Consider the following 6,519-nt stretch of genomic DNA (forward strand, 5'->3'; position numbering starts at 1 on the left):
TGCAGCGAAGGACAGAACAGACGAGGTCCCTGCTCTCGTGGAGCCTCCTAGACCCGGGGTGGGGAGAGGCGAAGAAAGACCAAATACACAGTGAGGTATGCTCTGGAGGAAAGCTCCGGGGACCTGTGACAGCTGCTCAAGGAGCTGCTTGAGATAGAGAAGTCAGGGAAGCCTTTTGAAGAAGGTGGCCTTTCAATGGTGACTCGCAGGGCTAAGGAGGAACCGGCTGTTTAAAAGTTGGGCGCAGAGGGTCAAGCGAGTGTAAAGGCCCTGGAGTTGCAAAGCCTTTGGAAGCTTGAGAAAGCAGAGGAGGTGGTGCCGGTGGTGATGTTCCACGTGTGATGGGAAGAGCGTAAGACATTCGGCTGGAAAGTCGGGTCCAGGCCAGATCAGGGAGGCAGATCCGTTCGTGTAGATGGCGATGACTCATATTTCCCAACTGAGGAGACCGAGGACGCAGAGAGGTTAAGCCACCTGCCCAAAGTCAAGTTGGCAAGAGATGGAGCCCAGGTGGGTCTCCAGTGTCAAACCCTGTTAGGAGGCAAGGGGCAAAGCCCTCAGGTGCTCTGCGGTCCCCCCACCCTCTCGAGGAGTGAGGGCAGGAGGGGCCCAGCCTAGCAGAGAGAACATCGTGTCTGTGGGAGAGAGTCAGCCTAAACACACGACAGACCCCGGCCAGCCCTGGCTGCCAGCACAACTGCTTGTGTGGCTGCCAAGGAGCCAGATGCCGCTTCTGGAAAAAATATCTTCCTGGCTTGGCACTCCCCGGCCGGCCTGCCTGCCATGCGAGGGGAGGAGGGGGCTGCCGAGTGGGGGCCGGCTGCTTAGCACCCCAGAACGCACTGCTGGGCCTTTGAAGCCAGGGCAGGCGTAGGGGAGGGAGGGGGCGGGGAGGATGCAAGCAAAATATTTTCGCTAAAAATATTCTGGTCCAGGAGAAGATCTTTTTTCTTTTTTTTTTTTCCTTCCCTACTCCTGCTGGAAAACCAAAGTCTTATTAAAACAACACCAGAATATTTTATGTTGATATCAATTAGGCGAAGGAGAAAGAATCTTAAATTTTCTTCCCTGCCAGTTTCACATAAAAGGAATATTCTCCCAGAGGCCAAAGGATGAAGGTTTTTAGTTTTTTCCTTTCTACCCCAAATTCCTGCAATGTGGATGGAAAGTTTCTCATGTCTGAATGCTTCCTGAGAAGTTGAGGCCTTGGACCCTAAACCTAGATTCTCCCCCTAAGTGGGCTGGGGCAGGGCAGGTGGCCGGCCCCTTAAGAGCACCCCGTGAACCTGTCGGAGAGGTTCGCCACCAGGCCTGCTCTGCACCCAGGCCCGGGCTGCGTTCGCTACCAGGCCCCTGGCCAGCTGGACCACAGAGCCTGGTCACCAGGAGATGGGCAGATATAGACAGAGCATTTGGCCTCTGCCTCTGGCACCCCTCATCAAAGCTTCTCGGGCAGCGTCAAGACTGAGAATGTACCCCGAGGTGCCAGACCTGGCCGAGGCCCCTCTTCCTGGTTTCGGCCTTTCATAACCGTGATGGCAGCCCCATTTCCACATACTTGTTATGTGCCAGGCACTTTAAATTAGATACTGACGTACTATCTTGTGTAGTCCTCACAGTGACCCAATAGGAGGGGAGCATTCTATTATTCCCAATGCCCCTGAGAAAACTGAGACTTAGTGTCACACAGCTAGTAAGCATCAATGACAAGATCTGAACCCAAGTCCTTCTAACTCTGAAGTCTGAGCTCTGTCCTCTGTCACAACCTACCTCTCGATGACCCGTTGGTTCAAACCTTGTCCTCCCATCGAGCACCTGGTAAGCAGCTGAGGCTCTCCTGTCCTTGGTACTATCTTAGTTCTCCAACCCCGAAGCAGAGCTCCAAGAAACAACCCCTTCAGCAATATTTCTCCTCAGCTTTCTGCTTTTCTCTTATTTGCGCATTAATTCATTAATTAATTTATTCCTTCATTCAACCATCCATTCATCTATCTATCCATCCATTCATATACCCACCTTTCATTCATCCATCCAGACGTCTATCCACTCACCTATATTTCATCTACCCATCCATTTGTCCAATTATCTTCCACCCATCTACCCGCCCATTCACCTTCCATCCATCCATCCATCCATCCATCCATCCATCCATCCATCCATCCATCCACTCATCCATCCATTCATCCATCCACCCATACATCTATCCATCCTTTACCCACACATTCATCATCCACCCATCCATTCCATGTTTGCTAAGTGTCAGGCATCAGAGATGTAGAAATGACTAGAACACAGCTCCTGCTCAAGTCCCATTCAGATCCATCAAATATTGGAAGCGGAATATAATCTTAGAAAATCTCTCACCCCATCTCCCCTCTCATGTAGTCAGGTGGGATGGGGCTTCTTTATTTTCGAGCTGTGAGAACTGTAGTCCAGGGAAAGCGATGAGACTTACTGGGAAGTTGTGCTTTGTGGTAGAAGGACTGAGAGCCTTGAAGTCAAAACAGACCTAAGTTTTCTAGTCCCGGTCCTTTGCCCTACTAACTTGCTGACTTTGTGCATGTCACTGAAATTCTGTGAAAGCAGGGGACAGCTATTAGTGAGGTCAGAGAGGGCTCCAGACAATAGAGGGCTGTGTGGGCCATTGGTAAGAACTCTAGCATCTACTCTGAGTACGAGGCGCCATTCCTTGTTAAAAAGATCACTCTGGCTTTTGTGTAGAAAATAGCCTGTATGAGGTAAGGGTGCCTGCAAGGTGATGACCAGTTAGGGAGCTATTGTAATAGACCAGGGTGATAGCCATGGAGGGGGCAAGGGACATCAGTTTCTAATGTCAGGTATGGAGGGAAGAGAGGCATCAAGGTTGGCTTTTGTGGTTTTATGCCTGAACAGCTAAAAGGATGGAGTTGCCATCACCCGAAGCGGGGGAAGCCTATGGGTGGAGCCCGTTTGGGGAGGATGATCAGGACTTCACATTTGGCGTGTTGAGTCTGAGATGTCCACTAGACATCTAAGTGGTGACGCCGACTCAGCAGTTAGATATGCAGTCTGGGGTCAGGAGCATGTCCGGGCTGAGGGTGTAAATCTGGGAGTCTTCGGTATGTGAATGGTGTTTAAAGCTTTGAGGCTGGAAAGATCGCAGAGCAAGTGAGTGCAGGACAGAGAAGAGACAAGGAACAAGGACCGAGCCTCAGGCCCTCTCCATCGTTAAGAGATTTTCCTTCCATACAGGGAGCTCTCGATGTGAAGATGCGAGGGCAGGTGGACGGCAGACACAGAGGGGACCAGCAAGTTCACTCGGCCAACGAGCTTGAGCACAGGGTCACGCCAAGCGCTGGCGGGGCCCACAGGTGGCTCCTCATCCAGCCCGGGGGTCACCCACCAAAAGGTCTGTTCCAGCCCCACTGTGATAGACGTTGCCTGGCCTGGGCCCGCGTGACTGTTAGCATCACCTGAACCTCTTCTGCTCAGGGGAAGGGGGAAGGGAGCCCAAACCCGGAGCTGGGAGGCTCCCATAATTCTCTCCCGAGCCCTAGATCAGATAAGTACTCTCATCCTCCCCATTTTAAAGATGAGGAAACGGAGTCCCAGAAAGGGGAAGTCACGGGCCCCAGGCCTGACTTTAAAAATCACGCACTTAACACAAGAACGAGAGAGAAGGGACTGCGGGCCGCGTGCGAGAGAGAAGCCCCAGAACCTTCCCATTGTGATGCGGGGGGCGAACTCAGATGCGTTCTCGGGCCAGGCAGGGGACGCCGCCGAGGGATGTGGGCTGGGTGGGGGTGGGGAGGGTAAGGCACGAGCCTGGTTTAAGGGGCAGTCACCCCTCAGCCCGCCAGTTGGGTCTCTGTGAAAGGTAGGCCCGGGGTTGCCAGACCTGCTCTCTAAAGGAAGCCGGAAATCTGGATTTTTATTTGAAATTTCCCACTATTTAAAGCAGCATCACGTCCAAACAAAACATGTCCGCGTGCTGAGTTGACCTCACGGGCCACCTGCTCCAGGCTTTGGCCTTTTGGGCTGGTGGTTAAAAGCGAGGGCTTCGAGACCACACGGGCCTGAGTTCGTCATCCCCTATCCCTCCCTTTCTGGCTGTGAGATCTCGGGCGAGCGAGTTCATGGCTCTGGGCCTGAGTTTCCTCATCTGTCCATCATTTCGGATCTCATTTTCGGGGACGTAAAGGATCATGGGAGACAATGTGTGCAGAGCACCTAGCCCAGCACTGGGCATCTCATGGATGCTCCATAGATAGTGATGAGGAGGTGGAGTGTGTGTGTGTGTGTGTGAGTGTGTGTGTGTGTGTGTGTGTGTCGCGGTAGCGGGTAGACTTTCATTGCTGGTCCTGGCCTCCCTCGGCGGTCGCTGCGTGCTGGGGAGCTCGCGCATCAGACCTTCCGCAGACCTGCGCTCTAGGTCCGCGCGTCCCCTCCCGACTCTGGTTCAGGCCCATTCCCCATGGGCCGCTCAGGGCTCTCCAGGGCCGGGCCGCGGTGGCCGCCAGCCCAGGCCTTCCTCACCAGCCTGGCTTCCCCCTCGCACACCTCTCTGCTGCACAGGAGAGCCTGGGGACATCTGGATTCCTGAAGGGATGTTTTCCACATTTCTGGAAACCCACTGTGGTTTGCTTTTCCGTGGTAAAGGCCTTGGCAGGGACTCAGCCCAGTGGAAGGGCTGGTGACTGGGAGAGGCCAGAGCCAAGGGCGCATTCATTGAGCGCCCACTGTGTACCAGGCCTCGGGGATTCACAGAAGATGAAAACGGTTCCCGTCCTTCGAAAACTTCATCATCTTGATGTGGATACAGACAGGAAACATGAGAAGCTCAAAACGGATCTTGAACTGGTCTCACATCGAAGTCCCTGTCACTCAAGCCGAGAGCCCGCCCACCCCCGGCTCGCCCCTCCTCCTCACCCCTCACCCCTGGGCTCTGCTGATTGGCCTCAGCTCTGACTCCCAGGCACTTGACCCTTTCTCTCCACCTCTGGGTCAAAGCCCTAGTTTGGGTGGCCGTCCACACTCCCTTGGACGATGACAACTGTCTTCTCCCCGACTCCTTGCCTCCAGCCAACCCTCCTTCGGTCCTTCCCCACATGGCCCCTGGAAAGGGCTTTCTAGAACCCAAACCTGTTCGTGTAACTCCCCCACCAAAGCCTTCAGTGACCTCCCCGGAGAGTCCAAACCGCCCACGCTGGCTCGCGGGCCTTCTGGGCTCTGCTCCTGCTGCCCTCAGCGGCTCCATCGCCCAACGCCCTCCGCCTCTGCGTGTCAGCCATGCGACGTTTCTTGAAGTAAACTCTATGCCTTCTGCTTTCTCTCAGCTCTGGGCCTTTGCACACATAATCCCCTCTTCCTAGAATACATTTCCACCATCACATTCACCAAGTGGACTCCTCGTCATTCTTCAGGGCTCAGCTTCAATGTGGCTTCCTCCAGGAAGTCTTCCCCACCTATTCCCGTCTCCAGGCTGCATCAGATGTCTTCGTTCTATATTCCCCAGTGCTTTGTTTATGGTAATCCTAATCCTAATCTTAATCTAAAAGCCAATACTAATCCAAATACTAATATAGACTAATGCCGATTGCAAGCGCTTCAAAAGCTCTCGTATGTGCCAAGCATTGTTCTAAGTGGTCTATATGTATTAGTCCATGGTAGCCACTCAGACATCTGTACAGCAGGAACTGTTACCGTCCACTCCCCGCAGGTGAGAACACCGAGGTACAGAGAGGTGGACTAACTCATCCCAGGACATGTGGGTAGCAAATGCTGATCCTGGATCTGTCATGGTTCACACGTCAGTCTGTGTTGCAAAGACCTGTTCTCTGGTCTGTCTCCCTGACCAGACAGTGGTGCTGTCTTATCTATGATTGTACCTCCAACACCCAGCATTATGCCTGGCACACAGTAGGTGCTCAATAAATTCCCACTGATTGAAGGAAGGCGTGTTAGACATGCTGGAGACCTCCAGACCTGCCTGAGGGCAGGAGGTTGGAGCAAATGACCTGTTTCCAACTCTTGCTATTTTTGGTCTAGCATTTATGATGCAAGTTATTTCTCTGAAACGAATTAACCAAGGGGAAGTAAGGCAGAGTTCATAAAACCCGTATACCTTGGACATTTGCGATCTTATTATTGATTAATAAAGAGAATGCACGTGAGGCACCTTGCCCAGTGCCGGCAGAGAAGGAGTGCTTAACAGATAAGCAGTCATGAGCAGTGGCGCGTGCCAACAGCTCGGAGAAGCAGCATGCCTTTCCCATTTCACAGATGTGGAGTCTGAGCCTCCTTCAGAAAGGGTGAGGTGACCTGCAGGGAGCAACCCTGCCAGCAAGTGAAGGAGTAGAGATTTAAACTCCACAAGCTGGTTCTTTTTCCCGTGGAAACAGAAGCTTCCTTTTGCCTATCACCAAATTCACGAATAGTATGTAAATTTACATTTCTTCTGAGAGAAGAATATTTCGACTCCCTTTGAGATTTTAAAAAATCCGCTTTTAAGATGTCCTTTCCTGGTGTGCCCACTTTCCA

The sequence above is a fragment of the Pteropus vampyrus genome, unplaced genomic scaffold (assembly GCF_000151845.1).
Source record: "Pteropus vampyrus isolate Shadow unplaced genomic scaffold, Pvam_2.0 Scaffold179, whole genome shotgun sequence".
NCBI classification, from domain to species: Eukaryota; Metazoa; Chordata; class Mammalia; order Chiroptera; family Pteropodidae; genus Pteropus; species Pteropus vampyrus.